Raw genomic sequence first — 18,335 nt, 5'->3', positions numbered from 1 at the left:
TCAATGAGATGTTATCTAGGTAAAGGATTTTCAATATTCTTTAGAAGCACAGGATTTCTCTCCAGCCTGACTTCAACATTGAATGAGGTGCAACATACAAATGAAAGTTTTCCCACATTCAGCAAATTCATAGGTTTTCTCTCCAGTATGAATGCTCTGATATCATGTGGGGTTCAAATTTTTAATGAAGGCATTTCCACACTGATTTTATACCCTTTTACAAAAAGGGTTATCACTACAAGGAGTAAGCTGTGGAAGATTTCCACACTATTTAAATCGATGATTCTTTCCTACACAACTAACTCTAAATTGTGTTTCAAACTCTAGGTTGAAAAGGCTGTTGCCTTAAAAGATAGTCTGATATCAAAGGAAGCACTTTTCCAATTTTCTTAGTCACTGCTTTTTTCTGTCTGTACTTTATTGAAGCTGGATGCAACTTGTCTCCCAAGTCTTGTTGCCAATCTATCTGTTCATCATCTTCTCAAGCTTCTTCTAAATAAAATGGAGTACAAAGAATCATCATTTAAAGCAGTCAGTGTATAACGTGCTTAGAACTGTGGCTGGCACATGGTAAGCACCCATAAATGTTAGCTTTATGTTATCATTATTTATGAATTTTCCCATTATTAGTAATGAAATTTCAGATTGTGCTTTGGGGGATGAACTAGCTCAAAGTATGAAAGAATCCTCATGATCAATGTCTTCAACTAAATTTGAGATGGAAACCCTTGAATAGGACACCTGGTTGAAAATTAAACATTCACATATATACAAACAGCTCAGAAAACTCTTGAAAAATAACAACTTCATAATCCAGCAAATTGAATATAACAAAAAATGAGGGATTAACAAACAGGATAAAAAGATAACCACATAAAATTGAGAAAGTCTACCAGGGATTCTGAAAAAGAGAAAGGAAAAGCCAACTGCTTCCTTCTAAAATTCCATTCAAAGGACAAGAAAAGGGAAAATGGCACAAACTCACAAGAAAGAAGAATGACAGGCAACATCAATACACACAGGTATTAACATTTTTTTTAATAACAAAGTACATGGAGGATTTTCGACAGAAGAGCTGAGGAAGTTCAAATAACATAAAGGCACTGCAGAAGAGGACAATGAGGTTAAGCAAGCAAACCTGTGCCACAAAATATCATAAAGACTCAGAAAATGAAGGGAAATTTTAAGCACCTCAAAAGAAGGAATAGTATTTGCTGTAAAAATAAAATTTGTTTAAGTTGCAGCTGGCCCCTTACTGTCAGTCATGAGGACAAAGGGCCACTCCTTTCACAAAGTCAAAGTTATTCTTTGCAGGAATTTAATCACAGAAGCCTCAGTCTCAGGGACACTCAACAAATGAGATGACAGGTGCTATACTGAAAGCAATGGGATGTATATGTAATATGGTGAGACCCCAGCTCCATTCTGTAGTTGATGCCAAAAGTGTTGGAAACTTTGAGTAGGATATGAAAGGACCCTTTTCTGGACAAACTAAAAGGCCAGTGAAAAACTTAAATAGGATGCCTCCCATCTAAGATGATACTTATTTGTGGTCATTTTTTTCTGGTGAAACAAAGGACCTGGCCACATCTGATCATGAGAGTAAGACAGTGTAACTCAGAAGGAGACCCCCAAGTCCATGAGGCATTCTAGGCTCTACTCTTTATCCACTGACTAGAAGCACCCAGGAACAAAAGAGCTTACCTTTTAGTGAATCACTCTTAAACATGACTGTTTAGCCAATACTCCACACACAGGAGAGAAACCCCACTAACATGAAAGATCAACATTGAAAGACAGTAAGAAACTCTAAGGAAATAAAGGTAAGGCACAGCAAACAAAACCCTGAAACCAACTGCAGACAGTTATGAGAAGATATTTTATCAGTGAAACAGTAACAGCATTCTGGAAGCAAGAAACAGAAAAAGTTCCCTCAGAAACTAAGACTGGGGACAATGGGGTGGGGTGAGAGGTAAGGTAAGGGTAACTGTATTACCATTCACCAATAACAGGGTTTCCATAGTGCAGAAGGATTGCACTGCTTCACTCTAGCAAACTCAGGCATGGCCAGGTGCCTTGTTTGGTCAATGACATATAAGCACAGGTGACAACTGTCATTTCCTGATAGAAGTTATAAGAAGACACATTGAAGGATAAACCAAAGTAATAAAATAGCCAAGTAAAAGAAGTTCCAGAAAATGAAAGGGGGAAACTGGCTTAGAGGAAATATTCAAAGAACAAAAAAATGTCCTCTCCTCTAAGTCATGACTCTCCAGACGTCTTGAAAGGTGCACTTGGTACCCTGCACAATGAATAATAAAAGATGAATATCTAGACACATTACTGGGACATTTCAAAACAGCAAGGAGGCAAAAAATGCTTTCAAAAGAAAGAACATACATCATTCAAAGAAAAGAGAATAAAATTTCCCAACAGAATGACAGGAAGCTAGAAGACAGAATTCTGATTGAAAAAAATCTAAGCTTAGACTATCAATCTAATGAGACAGTCAAGTACAGGCATTTTTCAGTTATGCAAATGCCCAAAATGCACCTCTTCTCCCAGGATGCTATTAGAAGATGTGTTCCACCAAAATCAGTAGACAGAGATGGTAACAGATATAGAATCCAAAAATGAGGGGATGTACAGGGGGGTAAAAAATGAAGTCATTTCTATGTTAATAGTGATGAAAAGCTACAAGGTAAGAGATGACTATCAGGTCAGAGTACAGCCTGGTCTACACTGAAGTAAGAGGACAAGAATTCTAGACTTATTGTCCCCAAAGGGAAAAATGGAGATTTCCCAATGCATGTAACAACGTGGAAACTAGTACTGAGAAGGCTTTGAACTATTCTGAATAGGAAATCTGTGCTTTAGTATAGGAAAATCAAGCAAACAAAAAGTGTAGTGAGTATCAAATCCATGAAAAGCAAAAACTATAAAGAATATTAATTTTATACATATACACATATACTTCTGTTGTACACAAGAGGATGACAGTTGTCTCAAGGGAAAGCACTTGGGCAAACAAATTAAGTTGTGAGCTAAACCTAGCCACTTTACCCATGAAGCACCATTTTTTACTTTATTTCATGCTGTACCATTAATTTGCTTTAAACAATTAATAAATGCTTTACCAACTATGGTTATTAAGACTTGGGCATTGTTTGGCACAAACTTTCTTCAGACAAAAAGAGAATCATCTCAAGGAAAATAATTGATAGTATATGCTGCCAATGATAGAATTTAAGTTCTCAAACAGAAGTAAAAATCAGGATTTTGGAAAACCTGTTTCCTCCACCATGTGATTGAAACTTCCAAAGACTTTTCTAATGAGACTGGTAATGTTAACAAAATATGACGTTTTGATATTGTATGAGTTACATCAACACTTGTGTGTTCAGTCGTGTCTGACTCTTTGCAACCCCATGGACTGTAGCCCACCAGACTCCTCTGTCCATGGAATTTTCCAGGCAAGCATACAGAAGCAAGTTGCCATTTCCTTCTCCAGAGGATCTTCCTGACCCAGGGATTGAACTGGTGATCTCTTGTGTCTCCTGCACTGGCAAGCAGGTTCTTTACCAGCTAAGTCACCCAGGAAGGTCCCCATGTCAACATTTGAAAGAGCTGCAGTTCAACTGGCTAGTGCATGATGGGTTTCCCTGGTGGCTCAGAGGGTAAAGTATCTGCCTGCAATGTGGGACACCTGAGTTCAATCCCTGGATTGGGATGATCCCCTGGAGGAGGGCATGGCAGCCCACTCCAGTATTCTTGCCTGGAGAATCCCCATGGACAGAGGAGCCTGGTGGGCTACAGTCCACGGGATCACAAAGAGTCAGACACAACTGAGCAACTAAGCACATAATGCATGATGTTACAAAATCACGCATGGGTCAGAAATCCATTCAAAGTTTAAGATAAATGGATACTGTGTAAGAGAACAGAAAAATCTGTTATAATTTCAAATTTCACATTGTGGCTAATCTTGAAAAAATTACCACTTGTGAAGTGTTAGTATAGTACCAAAGAATATTCACAATTATCTGAAAAGGCTATTAAAACACTGCTCCACAAACATGCAAACAATGCCACTCTTCTCACTAAACTCTTATTTCGGAAAACTGTTACTTAAGAATTGTAATTTAAGTAAATTAAAAAAAAAAAAGAATTGTAATTTAAGTAAATTTATCTGTAATGAGATTATTATTTGAGTTTTTTAAATTAATAAATGTTTTCAAAAGTTTCTCAATTTTACATTAAATAAACATAAACGTCCACATAATAAACCAAAGCCCTTTGGAGGGCCTCAAGTTTTAGGACTGACTATAAATGCTACTGTTCATGGGTAATGGGTTACATTCTGTGATGAGGAAAATGTGATAATGGTGATAATTACACAACTTTGTGAATATACTAAAAAACACTGAACTGTATATTCCCAAAAGGGTAAATTTTATGTTATCTGAAATACATCTCAATAAAGCTGTTTTTTTAATTAAAAAAGAAAATGTGAAGAGTTCCTAAGACCAAAAAGTTTGGGAATTGATGCTCAAAACATTTCTCATTATTCATTCAACAAATACCTTCTTCTACCTTCTTCTTACTGTGAGTCTGGCATAGTTCTAAGCTCCAAGGATAAAAAGCACTGAACAACACTGACAAAACTTTCTGCACCCATCAAGTTTACATTCTAGTGGACAGAAAAAAAAAAAAAAGAGAAGGTTTGTTAACAAGTTTTAACTGCTATGGAAGAAAATTAGGGAATGGATAAAGAGTTATAGTTTCAGACAGAACAGCTTCTGAGAAGGTTAAGATTCATGACCTGAAGGAACAAAGAGAGTGATCCTTACAGATGTGTGGAGGAAGAGCATTCTAAGTAATGGTTAAGTTCAGAGGCCCTGAGAAAAAGCCTACCAAGCATGTTAGGTATGCAATCAATGAATCACAGTTAGGCATATTACGTTCCTTATATCCCTCGGTTTAACCCAACCCCTTCCTATATCTTAGGCTTCTTATAATCTATAGAACCTCCTGGAATCAGCTCCAGTAACAGGCTCCTAAAGACTTCTCCAATCTTGTCTTGTACTTCTAAACATCTTTCCCTTAACTTCTATTCACAATCACACTTCACTTTTCTTAAAATAAGTGTTTCATATGAAGTATTTCTAAACCCAAATTTCTGCATAGCTAAGTCAGTATACTAACTATAATCTGAGATGCTGGACTGCAGTAATGGCTGTACTCCTTTTTTCTTTGGATGGCTGACAATTTTTTTAAATACAAGGGGCAAAATCAAGGGGGAAATAAAGGAGAGGACAGTTTACCATTTAAAGATTAAAAAGACAATAACCAGATCCAACATTTAAACCTTGACTGGATTCTGGCATTAAAGACAAAAAAGCTATACAAGGTATTTTGGAGGCAACTGGGGAAATCTAAATATTATTACATAATATTAATCATCTAAAGTATAGGGAAACAGTGGAAACAGTGGTTGACTTTATTTTGGGGGGCTCCGAAATCACTGCAGATGGTGATTGCAGCCATGAAATTAAATGACGCTTACTCCTTGGAAGGAAAGTTATGACCAACCTAGACAGCATATTAAAAAGCAGAGACATTACTTTGTCAAACAAAGGTCCGTATAGTCAAGGCTATGGTTTTCCCAGTAGTCATGTATGGATATGAGAGCTGGACTATAAAGAAGACTGAGTGCCAAGGACTTGATGCTTTTGAACTGTGGTGTTGGAGAAAACTCTTGAGAATCTCTTGGACTGCAAGGAGATCCAACCAGTCCATCCTAAAGGAGATCAGCCCTGGGTGTTCACTGTTAGGACTGATGTTGAAGCTGAAGCTCCAATACTTTGGCCACCTGATGTGAAGAGCTGACTCATTTGAAAAGACCCTGATGCTGGGAAAGATTGAAGGTTGGAGGAGAAGGGGATGACAGAGGATGAGATGGTTGGATGGCATCACCAACTCAGTGGACATGGGTTTGGGTAAACTCCAGGAGTTGGTGATGGACAGGGAGGCCTGGCGTGCTGCAGTTCATGGGGTTGCAAAGAGTCAGACACAACTGAGTGACTGAAGTGAACTGAAGGTATGATAACAGTATTTCTGTTATGCGGACCCCCCCCGTTAACATTATTTTTAGAAAATGCAAACTTCATTATTTAGGAGTTAAATGTCATGCTGTTTCAATGCACACAATACTCATGCACTAGGAAACAGATACATCAAACATGGCAAAATACATATTACTGAATCTATGTGGTGGATATACAGTAGATCAATGTACTCTTCTTTCAATGTTTTTACTGTTTGAAGATGTTAAGAACAGATCTAAAAAAATCTTTCTACAATAATTCAGACTATTTAATAAGTTACTGCATGTGTAATCAAAATTTCAGACAGAAAAAATAAAATACTGCCCTTCCTTTCAACAGATCCATATGATAGATTCCACACATAAAAGTAAAAAACATGTAAGATGTTTACTACAGACTTTTGAATTTCTGTGCAAAATGTGAAGCAGGATGGACAATCATATGGTAGATCGATAGAAGAGGAATTAAATAACAGGTTTAAATAATCAGGAAATGAAAAAGTAGGGAATTTTATAATCAAAGGCCAAGATTCAAATAATTTTATATAGAGAAGGAAATATGTTCACATTACACCCACAGGCTTAATATGTCCTCTCCTGATTAAACTGTATCTTTTAAAAGGCTTGACTGACCATGTCACAAGGACCAAGAGAAAGGAAATGATCTAGACCTAATTTGATGTGACATCTGGACCTGAAATAATGAGCTGAAACCTCTGTCTAACACAATGAAAATGAAGTCACAATTGGATAATTGTTTATCCCATAAATAGGTAAAATTATGGTGGACAAGACAGAAAGGCTGGAAGTGGAAAAATAAAGATATTTATAGAAAGCTTGGGACTTCCCTGGTGGCTCAGATGGTAAAGTATCTGCCCTACAATGGGGGAGACCTGGGTTGGGAAGATCCCCTGGAGAAGGAAATGGCAACCTACTCCAGTACTCTTGTGTGGAAAATCCCATGGATGGAGAAGCCTGGTAGGCATCGCAAAGAGTCAACACACAACTGAGCGACTTCACTTTACTTTCCTTTTACTTCTAACTTCAGAATGAATGAGTCATTTCTGAGAATTAATTTATAAAAGGAAAGAGGAAAGGCAGAATGCAGAATTCCAGAAGACATGTCCAATAAGAGGATAGAGTGAAGGGGGAGAAAAAAGCAAAAGATGGGGAAACACTTAGATAAAGCAACAAAAGCACCCATAAAGCTGAATCTGGAAAGAACTCCTAGAAGAGTGACTCAATCATAAGCAGATCTTTTCCTCTAAAACGGTAAAATAAAGACATGTTGGGATTTCCCTGATGGTCCAGGGGTTAGGACTCCGCCCTCTCACTGCCAAGGGCCCAGGTTCAATCCCTGGCTGGGGAACTAAGGTCCCATAAGCCTCAAAGTACAGCCAAAAAAACCAAAAAGACATCTCTGCTCACTTTGTCTGAGAAGGAGAAAGATAAAGACAAAAAGGAAAAACTGCATTGTTGGTAAAAGTAGGAAATAGCTATAATTCTAATGTCCTACTAGGAAGAATATGAGTAGGCAGCTGTCACTGCTGTTTTTAGGAAGAGCTCTTATGCACAACACTCTCCAAAATCAAACGGCACAGTCTCAGGGGGTCACATCACCACCTCCTAGTTTCTAACAACAGAATCTAGGAATGCAGGCTGGATGCAGGAGACTTGGACACAATGGCATCTCTGAGTGGTAAGAAAAGTAGAACTGAGCAAGGATATACAGACACCACCACTGATTAAAGCAGCTTGTCAGTATAGCAAAATATACATCTCAACTTTCTAGGTTCCCTAAATTCCTGACTTTCCAGCTCCCTAGATTCCTGACTGCCTACCTGAATATGCACTTAGATGATGGATAGGTAGACAGGACACAATTAACAAGTCCATAAGAAAATCCTTGCTCGGTCTCCCAAAATTCCTGAAGTCTTCTTGTCTCATCCTCGTCTAGTTAAGTCGTCAGTAACTTCTCTTTCTCTCATATCCAACATATAATTAGTCAATCTTTCAACTATTCCTTTAACTATTACCTAGATCACTGCAGTAGTGATCACTCACATTAATCTCCTAGCCTTGGCCCCCTATACTATATTTCTTTATAGCGGCTCAAATTTAATTCTGATCTTTTCACTCCTCACCTCAAAAACCTTTGATGGCCTCTCAAATCACTCAGAATAAAGGCCAAAGTCTTTGATTTGGCCTGTTACCTAACCAAACCCTTTATCACTCTGCTCAAGCCCACTGCCCTCATCACTATTTCTTTAAGAGGAAGCTCCAGCCTCAGGGCTTTTAAGACTTTTTGTTCCTTTTGGCTGAATGCTCTTCCACCAAATACTGCATACTGCACTCTCATACTCTTAAATGTTACTCTCTTAATGAGACCTTTCCCTAACTTATTTAAAGTTATAACCTCCAACTGGCCCTCACTATGCAAGTTTTCCTTGCTTTATTCTTCTTCATAGGACTCACCACCATCTCATAGAATACATTTTTTACCTATTTACTCATAGTCTGTCTTCCCCAATTAGAATGTAGACCTCAAGAGGGAGGAATTTTTGACTGCTTGGTTCACTAACATTTCCCTAGTACCTGAAATGGTGCTAAATATAAATCATGCAGGAAATACTTATTGAATATATCAATATACCATGTTGGTAGACATGTAAATTGGTTTACTTCTTTTCAGAACAATGTGCCTATTTCTATCAAATCTATAAATAAACTTAACTTTGACTGAGCATTTCTACTTAAATTAGGATGTAACTGTATCTGCACATCTCTGCAAAGCAATATAAACAAGTATACTGACTTGCATCTTCACTCACACAAGTCTGGAAACAACCTAAATGTCCATTAGAGGCAGGTTAAATGAATTAAGTGTTGATGGAGAAAAGAAGAAAACTATGTACACAATAGAATACATACCATCATTTAAATGAAAAGACTGAGTGCTTATATATATATTTGTATTTGTACCACAGATACATTAATATATGCTTATTTATCCACAGACTACCTCAAGAAGAATCCATGTGAAACTCTTAAGTGATTGCAGCTTTGAGAAAGAACTATAGGACCAAAGGTCAGATATTTTCACTGATGTTCAAAAATTTTTTACAAATTCATGTACTGTGTTAAATAATAAATACAGACTCATCCATCCATTCATCTATACACACACACATAGCAAAAAAGCAGAACTGATTTCTACAGCAGAAACTTCTGAAAAGAGGTACACTGGGGCAGAAGGGAAGGAGGCAGGAGTTTATTGATACAATAATAGGGGAACTAGATAAGAAGACAACAGGAAGTGTGATTACAGATGTAAAATAGGATGCTGAAGCATTTAACCACTGAAAAATGAGAGAAATTGGTAAGTAATAAAAAGGAAACTGGAGAAGGCAATGGCACCCCATTCCAGTACTCTTGCTTGGAAAATCCCATGGACAGAGGAGCCTGGCGGGCTGCAGTCCATGGGATCGCAAAGAGTCGGACACAATTGAACAACTTCATTTTTACTTTTCACTGTCATGCATTGGAGAAGGAAATGGCAACCCACTCCAGTGTTCTTGCCTGGAGAATCCCAGGGACAGAAGAGCCTGGTAGGCTGCCATCTCTGGGGTCGCACAGAGTCGGACACAACTGAAGCGACTTAGCAGCAGCAGCAGCAAAAAGGAAACTAAATATCAGACAATATGTAAACCTAACATTAAAAGACAACTCACAAGGAAAAGAGACTATACACACCAGGAGATATGAGACCGAGGCTATCATGGAAGACAGAGCAATCACAGAGAGGCAGAGGGAATGAAGTGTGAAGGGCTGACACGCAGAATAAAAATAAGAAGGGCACCTGGCCCTCTAGAATCTGATTAAAGGGATCGACTACTAAAAGAAAAAATAATGACTGGAAATGTCCTTCAGGTTTCTAAAGACTCACTCTAAGACTAGGGCTGGTAACAAAGCTTTTCAGAAGCGCTGACTGAACAATTGTGATGTGCCTGGTTGTGATGCACTCACCTGAACAAACTTCCTTTCCACTTCTTTCTCCACCATCCAGAGTTCGTCTTCGTGCTTCAACAGAGGATCACATCCAGCCTGATCAGTTCACAACCTGCTACTGGGGAAATGACACAGCACTAGAATGTTAATGCTGGAGCCAAAGTTCTCTCCTAGAACTTGGCTGAGCCCTGGGGCCTCCCGGCCTTCTGAAGGATGAGGACGGTGCACAAGGAAGTGACCCTGTGAAAAAGAATAAAGTAATAACTTTTTGCCTTAAGAGCTTAAAGCATATACAACTATATGAGAAAAGGTACTATCTGGATCCAGAATTTCAAAGCCATATACCCATTAAACCATTTAAGGCTCCACACACTGAGAAATGGAGGAAGAAAGGGGCAATTCATTTTGAGAATTTGACTTACATAAGAAAAGCTGTTCACATCTTACATGACTGGCTGCTACTATTCTCTAGCACCACACTTCTACGTAGGTTCCTAAGTATGATTTTAACTGTGACCCTGACTCTTGGATGAAATTTAATATTCATTATCTAGAACAACATATGCCTATCACAACTAAGTCACATGGATAAAGTTGTTCTTAACAGTATTTAGGAACAAAAACTGAAAAAGCGTTCCTGGATTCCTAATATTTGATTGCAATATACTCTAAATGAAACTATATATTAAAAATGTCCCATAAATATGTTCACCCACACATTCAAAACAACAACAACAAAGAGTTATGAACATTATTGGAACAATAGACAAAAATCTGAATATAGACTTTGAAATAATAGTATTAATATTATATTTTCTGATTTTGATTACTATACCACGATGATGTATAAGAATGTCCTTGTTCTTAGAAAATTTATGCTGAAGTATTTATAGATAAAGGGAGCAGTATACAACTTAGTCTCAAATAGTGCAAAAGAACCTACACATTTCTGGAGAATTAGAGAAGGAAAAATAAGGCAATTTAAAAAGTAAATGGTGAATTTGGGTAAAGTGTATATGGGACTTCTCTGTACATTGCACTCTTCTCTAGAAAGGGTACGTGCAGCTTTTCTATAAAGTTGAAATTACTTAAAAAAAAAAAAGCAAAATCCTAAAAAATACAAGTTACTACTTATACACTCTATCTACCATGCATGGTGAAAAAGCACAGTCACCAACTTGTACTGGGGTATGGCAGATGGAAGGCTCAGAGCATGACTTAAATAGTAATGTACACAGAGATAAACATGAGAGTGTGGGCTGCCTAGAAACAACCTGCAAGAAGATCAAGTTTGATCTGGACATTCAGAGTGTCAGGTTTCTAAGGAACATGCAGGCAAATATATCCATTAGGCAACTGCATACATAAACAGGGAGCTCAGAACAGCCTAGAATGGAAATGGCAATCTGTCAGCTGTCAGACTATAACTGCTGCAGAAGATAGGTGGAATGTTATGTGATTGCTTATAGAGAACATACACAGTATGTGAATGGTCAAGGACAGAATCCTAGGAACACCAATGGTCAAGGAGACAAGGAAACATTTCACAGGAGCAAGGTGACTGCTTAGTTTCAATCTTTTAAGTACTTTTCCTTAAAACCATACAAAATATTAAGCAAAATGGGTTAATGGGAAGAGGAGAGTAAGGGGCAAGCAGCTACCCATACATTACACCTGTACTGAAAGTAGTAGAGAGAATTTAACTCTAAATTATATGTCAGTGTGGCCCCAAAACCTAAAATAGCAGAGGTGGTACAGGAAGGACAATAATGTGTGACAGCGTAGCAAGAGAGACTAAGATAATGGTGAGAGTTCCTTAAGGTAGCAGACTTCAGAAATAACCAGGAAAGATTCATTCTCAGAATGAGGAATTCACCCTGAGTGAGAACTGTGGTCATCAACAAGACTCATGACAAAAAAACCCAACAACACCCAAACTCCATGTTATCTCTACCAAAGGAAAACCCACATAGGGGGCCTACAGAGTGAGTTGCAAAAAAGCCTATGAAGAACTAGGAATGCTGAGGGAGAGTCTAAGGACTTAGCGAGTTCAGAAATCCACAGCTAATATTTCCTTACAGAGTGAGTCTTACTCTAAGACAGAATCAATGAGAGTAAAACCTAGATTAAACTGAAAAAGACTGCAGGGGAAGCAGAACAGACTTAAAAAGCACTTAGGCGTGGGGTGACCCCAGATTTAGAAACCTCTAAAAGTAAATGCATCATCCTGGAAGGCAACTACTATGAAGATTTATGGGAAACAGAAAAGAGAAAGATAGAGGTCGGCCTCAACCAAGTTAGGGTCAGCTAGCCAAAGAACAGGAGGAAGCTTTTAAACACTAGAAGAGGCAGGAGAGCCTTGAAGTACAGAATGCTACTATGTTTCTCTTTTCCTGGTACTTGTCTAGGAAAATCTACCTCCTACAAACATGGCAAATACTTTGTGTCTATACAAGGAGGCTTTAAGAAAAACAGTGGCAATCAACAGCAGAATTTTCCAACAATTAAACTCACCTGAAAATTACTGCCACAAATACATAAAAAAAGAAAAATAATGTAACAAAATTATTTTTTGAAAAAGACAAAAACTTTAAGCAAACAAAAGCTATAAAAAGAACACAAAAGATAAATGGAGAAAGTGAGTTACAAAACGGTCACCCAAAAGCAGGAAATGGAAAAACAGAATATGAATGGGTATCTTATTTTTGTTCTGTTTGATATTTCAAAGACTGTAGTTATCAGAGTTTAGAGAGATTTTTATTTCCTTGATTAATGTGATCTTTCCTGGTTGTTGTATGAGGCTTGGCAGTGGTCTCAGTTTTAAACTTTTTATTTCTACTCACACCCCCAGAGATCCAGGCAGGAGGAGTAATATTTACACATATAGGTCATCATAATCTACATCTGACCACAAAAGCCAGCATCTTATCTAATGCAAAAACATTGAGGGCATTTCTATTAAATTCTAAATAAAGATAAGGATGCCCAAAGTCTCGTTTTAAATAATTACATTTAAATGTAATTATAAACAATAATAGGTTGAGCAGGGAATAAAATTAACTTACAGAAACCAACAAGCTTTATATTATATACCACAACAAAGACTCCATTCATAACAGCAATGTAATAAAGGACCTAGAAATAAATTAAGTAAAAAGTGTCTAAAATTTATATGAAGAAAATTTTAAGACACTCTACAAGACCCAAAAGGAAACTAGCATATATACAACACACAATATGTACACACACAGGAATATCCAACACTATAGTGCCTTTCCCTAAAATTATTTTACAAAATTTAATGCAATATCAATTAGCTTTTTCCTAGAACTGGACAAGCTTATTCTAAAGTTTACATAGAAAAATAAATGAGAATAGTTAAGAAACTGAAAGAGATAAGCAATAACAGGAGACCAACTATACTAGATATTAAAACAAAATCATAAAGCTCACACACTAAAAAGATAAATATGGGTACATGAATACAGACTAGAAGATGGATGAGCATATAAAGTCCAGAAACAGACCAAATACATGAAAATTTACTATATGATCAAAATAAAGAATCTTAAAATAGTAGAGTTAAAGGTCTTTTAACATTAATAAATGGTGTTGAAGTACTGGGTAGCCTACTGGAAAAAAATATAAACCTGGATGCATACCTAAATATCATATGCTAGGATATGAAAACCCATAAAAATTACAACCCTGTAAGGATTTGAAAGTAAAGATGAAACTTGGAGTGAGAAAGGCTTTCTATGACCATAAATGGGAGAAGGCAATGGCACCCCACTCCAGTACTCTTGCCTGGAGAATCCTATGGATGGAGGAGCCTGGTAGGCTGCCATCCATGGGGTCGCTAAGAGTCAGATATAACTGAGCGACTTCACTTTCACTTTTCACTTTGATGCACTGGAGAAGGAAATGGCAACCCACTCCAGTGTTCTTGCCTGGAGAATCCCAGGGACAGCGGAGCCTGGTGGGCTGCTGTCTATGGGGTCGCACAGAGTCGGACACGACTGAAGTGACTTAGCAGCATGACCATAAATGAAAAGACCAATTAACTAACATCATTTTAACTAACTGATAAATCTAACATAAAAACAAAAACTTCCTGATTCCACATGATTCTTAAAAAGAAACAACCACTGAACAATATCAAAACACAAATTTAAAACGTGAAAAAAACCTGCAACTCATCTCACATAGGACTAACCTTTCTAATGTAATTTAACAGTTCCTAGAAGGAAGAGGCACTCTATAGTAAAACGAGGAAAAGGATATGGACAGTTCCCTTATAAGTACATGTGGCCTTTAAAGGTACTCAACCGCACCCATAATAGAGATGTAAATTAAATCTACATTTAGATATCAATTTTCACTCATACTTTTGGCAAAAAAATAAAACATTCAACACTACACTCTGACGGTAAGGTTCTAGGAAGAGAAGTGTTCTTGCAGATAAGAACAAAAGGGCTAAGAAACTACTTAGCCCTATGTGCAATTCCACTTGCAGCAATCCACTTTAGATAATCAAGGGCCTTCCCAAGTGGCGCTAGTGGTGGTAAAGAATCCTCCTGCCAACGCCGGAGAACCTTTCATAAGCACAAAATGACAGAGGTGAAAAATTACTCATTACTGCCAAGTAATTAGTAACAGCAAAAGATTAGGAATAACCCAAATGTCCAACAGCAGAATCAACTACAGTACACACACACACACACACACACACACAAGGCAGTTAAAAATCATGTATATGATTAAGAAAGGGTATCTCCGGGATATACTGTGAAGTGACAAAAAAGAGGAATGTACAGAATCCATCTTTTACATAAGGACTGGGGACAGGAGGGAAGAATAAATATACACGAATGGCCCACCAAATACAGACTCTATTTGAAAGATAAACAACAAAAAAAAACTATTTTTTAAAAAATTGGGACAGAGATGAATGTGACAGGGAGGAGAGCAAAATGAGATCTCTCTATGAGATAGAGTTTTTGTTGAAATGCATTATCTACTTTTTTATATAATCAAATTCATTTCTTAAAAAGCAGTCCCTAAACTGGAAACAAATTGAAATACATGAACTCAACTGTGCATTAACTTGTAAATTAACATAATTCCTCAAAACAAGGATTTATTTCCAATGACTTTAAAACAGAGAACTTTGACTCTACATCTTTAGTGTACTCAGTGGAAGGGCAAAAACAGCCACAAAGAAAATTTTCACAGGATACAGTACATTTATGGTTATTACACTACCAACATTATTATAACTATTTTCAGTTATTTTGAAATTGCAGAGTAAAGCAAATAAGCCCATACTTGTATTAACCTACTCCAAAATTTTTTTACCATAAAATACAATTAGGAGCTATTGAGGTAAAAATCCTGAAACATTTAAACTGAATTAGAAATACTAGTATGAACTCATGATTTTTAAAAATGGGTTTACTCATTCTGTCTATGAAATGGCCTTGAAACAATGTTACCTCTGCAGCAATGAGAGCATCTAGCATCCAGATCTTGGTGTCCAATACCATTCTCCAGTAAAAGGAACCAGAGCTCCTTGGAGAAATGGCCAATTCCAAGTTTGGGAGAAAAGGTACAAGGTGGGCCTGGAGTGGAAGAAGCTTTCAAAGTTAAATGGTGGCAAGTTAAAATGAGACAGGAGTTAGCAAGAAGGAAGGCCCACTGACTAAAATTGTGATACTATGACTATCAGAAAGAAACCTAGCTATAAGAGGACAACTTTAAAATGATGATTAAGGAAGAAAAAAACAGGATAAATTTGATACAATTTGAGGTACCAATCAAATAAAAGTAAAAGTAATGAAAAAACTAGAAAATCATCACTTTGCAAGCCTGAAGAAATTACTGCTGATTCAGCTAAAGGATTATTTATTGGTGTTAAAACCATTCATTAAATGATCGACGAGAATGAGCAAATTATGAAACCATAAAGATTACATTTTGGTCATAAAGGAGAAAATATAATCGCTAGTGGTGGATCAATCATATATTTCTCTCCTGATGTTATTATGTATGCAATTTGAAGATCACCTCTGATGTAGTCTGACCCAAAATAACTCACAATTAGGATCTGTAAAAAATATCACCAGAAGCTCTGTCTTAACCATGAAACCATGGGAAAATAACCATCATGGAAATCAAAGAACAAAATCTCATAAAGGAGGCAGTGATGAGTTGCTAAAGATGAGTGTAACCTGAACAAAGAATTCTAACTTCCTCATTCCAGTTATAAAAGGAAATGTCAAAAAAAAAAAGCTTAAACACAGCAATTTCAAAAGAGCATCTGCATATCTGAATCTTTCAGAAATTTTTACCAGGAACAGTAAGAATAACTATACTATTTCTATTTCTGAGGAATTTTTTTCTCTCTTTCTGTATTTTTAAATTGTTATTTTATATTGGAGTATAGGTGGACTATCAATGACATGTTAGTTAAAGATGAACAGCAAAGAAATTCAGTTATGCCCATAGACCTAGCCATTCTTTTTCAAATTCAATCTCCTACTGATGGACATGCATTGTTCCTAATCTTTTCCTATGTGAAACACTGTACCTGTATCACTTCATGTAAATTCAGGTACATTTGTAGAATGAATTTCCATCTGTAAAATAACTAGGTCAAAAAGAAAAGTAGTTATTATATATACTGCTGAATTACCCTTCATAGGCCTGTTTCCTTCTAATACCAATACTATTTTAATTTCTGAGGATTTAAAATGTTATACCATCAGGGGAAGTCCCTGGTAGTCCAGCAGTTAGGACTCCGGGCTTTCACTGCCCAGGGTGTGGGTTCAATCCACACCCTGGCTGGGGAACTAACAAACTCAGCAGTGCGCCAAAAAAAAAAAAGGCTAAAATGTTACTGTTGGGTTCCCACACCCCAACTGCTTTTCTTTTTGAGTTTTACTGGCTATTCTAGCTTGTCTATTTTTCCATATGAAGTCCAGAATCAGCTTAATCTAGGTCCCCCTCCTAAAAAAAAAATTTGTGGATACTTTTATTGGGATAACATGAAAAACACTATTTTTGTTCCTATCTTACAATACGCCCTTCAGCAGTATTTTAAAGTTCTTTTCCGGTAGTTTCTTAAGCTTATTCCTCAATTTTAAAAAACTGTTGTTGTAAATACTGATTTTCCTCTATCATACCTTGTAACTGGCAGTTGTTTGCCTATCTGAAAGCTACTGATGTGTAGGTATTGATTTGGTACCCAATTATTTAAAATACAAGAAGGATAACTGTAGGAGATTTCTCAGAAAAAGTACCTTTGTTACTTCACAAAATCCATAACCCGGGAAAACGCATTTAGCAGTCAGGATATTTAACTGGTCCAGATTCATGGATAAACATTGCAGGAATTAGTTTTTTCAAAGAACGAAGATAACAGTGCCGAATCTAGAACCTCAAACCCTTGAATCCCCAGTTCTCGGCTTCTGCGCAATAGGACACTGCTTCTAAAAACGGAACGCTGATATTTTACTCTAAGACTTAACAGGAGTCCTATTAAAGGACCCCAAAGATCAGGACATTGGAGACCATTTGAAGCAGGCTCCCTCTAACAAAATTATCCTTTAAAATATTGTTTAAAAAAAAAAACCAGTGATTTGCCTTCTCCCCAATTAAAAGGAAAAGCACTTTTATACCAAAACCCATTTTAAAATTATTTACCACTTAGCTTTGATAGACCTTCAATCTTCAAGTAAAGAAGATGTTCCAGAAAGATGGCACCGTTAATCATCAGCACTTTCGACAAGGGAAGTGCCGCTCGGATGTTATTCTCTCAGTGCCGGTCTCCTACATCTCTGAGAAGCAGCCATACAATCCCGTACCCCGTTTCTCCCTCAACAATCTCAAACATCCGGTCAAATTTGCGGTCAAACTCAGGGTCACGCATCGCTCGAACCCTCCCCAGAGGCCCCCACCCCCACCCTACATGTAGGCCAGCAGCTCTTAAACCCACTCCACACTCTCGCACCGCACCCCAATAGATCCGGAATCCTTCCCTTCAACCTCCCCGACCCCATCGGCCCAAGACGCCCACATCCCACCTCCTATTTTCGCGCCACGTGGACCCAGGGGCCGGACTGACCCGCGGACAAAGACCAAAATGTCCACTCGATGCGCTGCGCCTGCGCACTCCGAGGGCGAGTGAGCACTCCCAGAAGTCTTCACGACGCGGCCCGCA

General features: G+C 37.5%; 1 long non-coding RNA gene across 1 annotated transcript; it reads right to left on the bottom strand.

The window, feature by feature from the left end:
* Nucleotides 1–398: 398 nt before the first annotated feature.
* Nucleotides 399–18,251, bottom strand: LOC128063637 (uncharacterized). The gene is made up of 3 exons (XR_008200907.1): nucleotides 18,199–18,251; nucleotides 10,133–10,354; nucleotides 399–492 (listed from the first exon to the last, which is right to left on the bottom strand). It is a non-coding gene; the product is annotated as an uncharacterized LOC128063637 (long non-coding RNA).
* Between the last annotated feature and the right edge of the window lie 84 nt (nucleotides 18,252–18,335).

Source organism: Budorcas taxicolor, chromosome 18, assembly GCF_023091745.1.
Source record: "Budorcas taxicolor isolate Tak-1 chromosome 18, Takin1.1, whole genome shotgun sequence".
Taxonomy (NCBI): Eukaryota; Metazoa; Chordata; class Mammalia; order Artiodactyla; family Bovidae; genus Budorcas; species Budorcas taxicolor.
The sequence above is the reverse complement of the archived record's forward strand: the minus strand, read 5'-3'. Positions and strand labels throughout refer to the sequence as shown.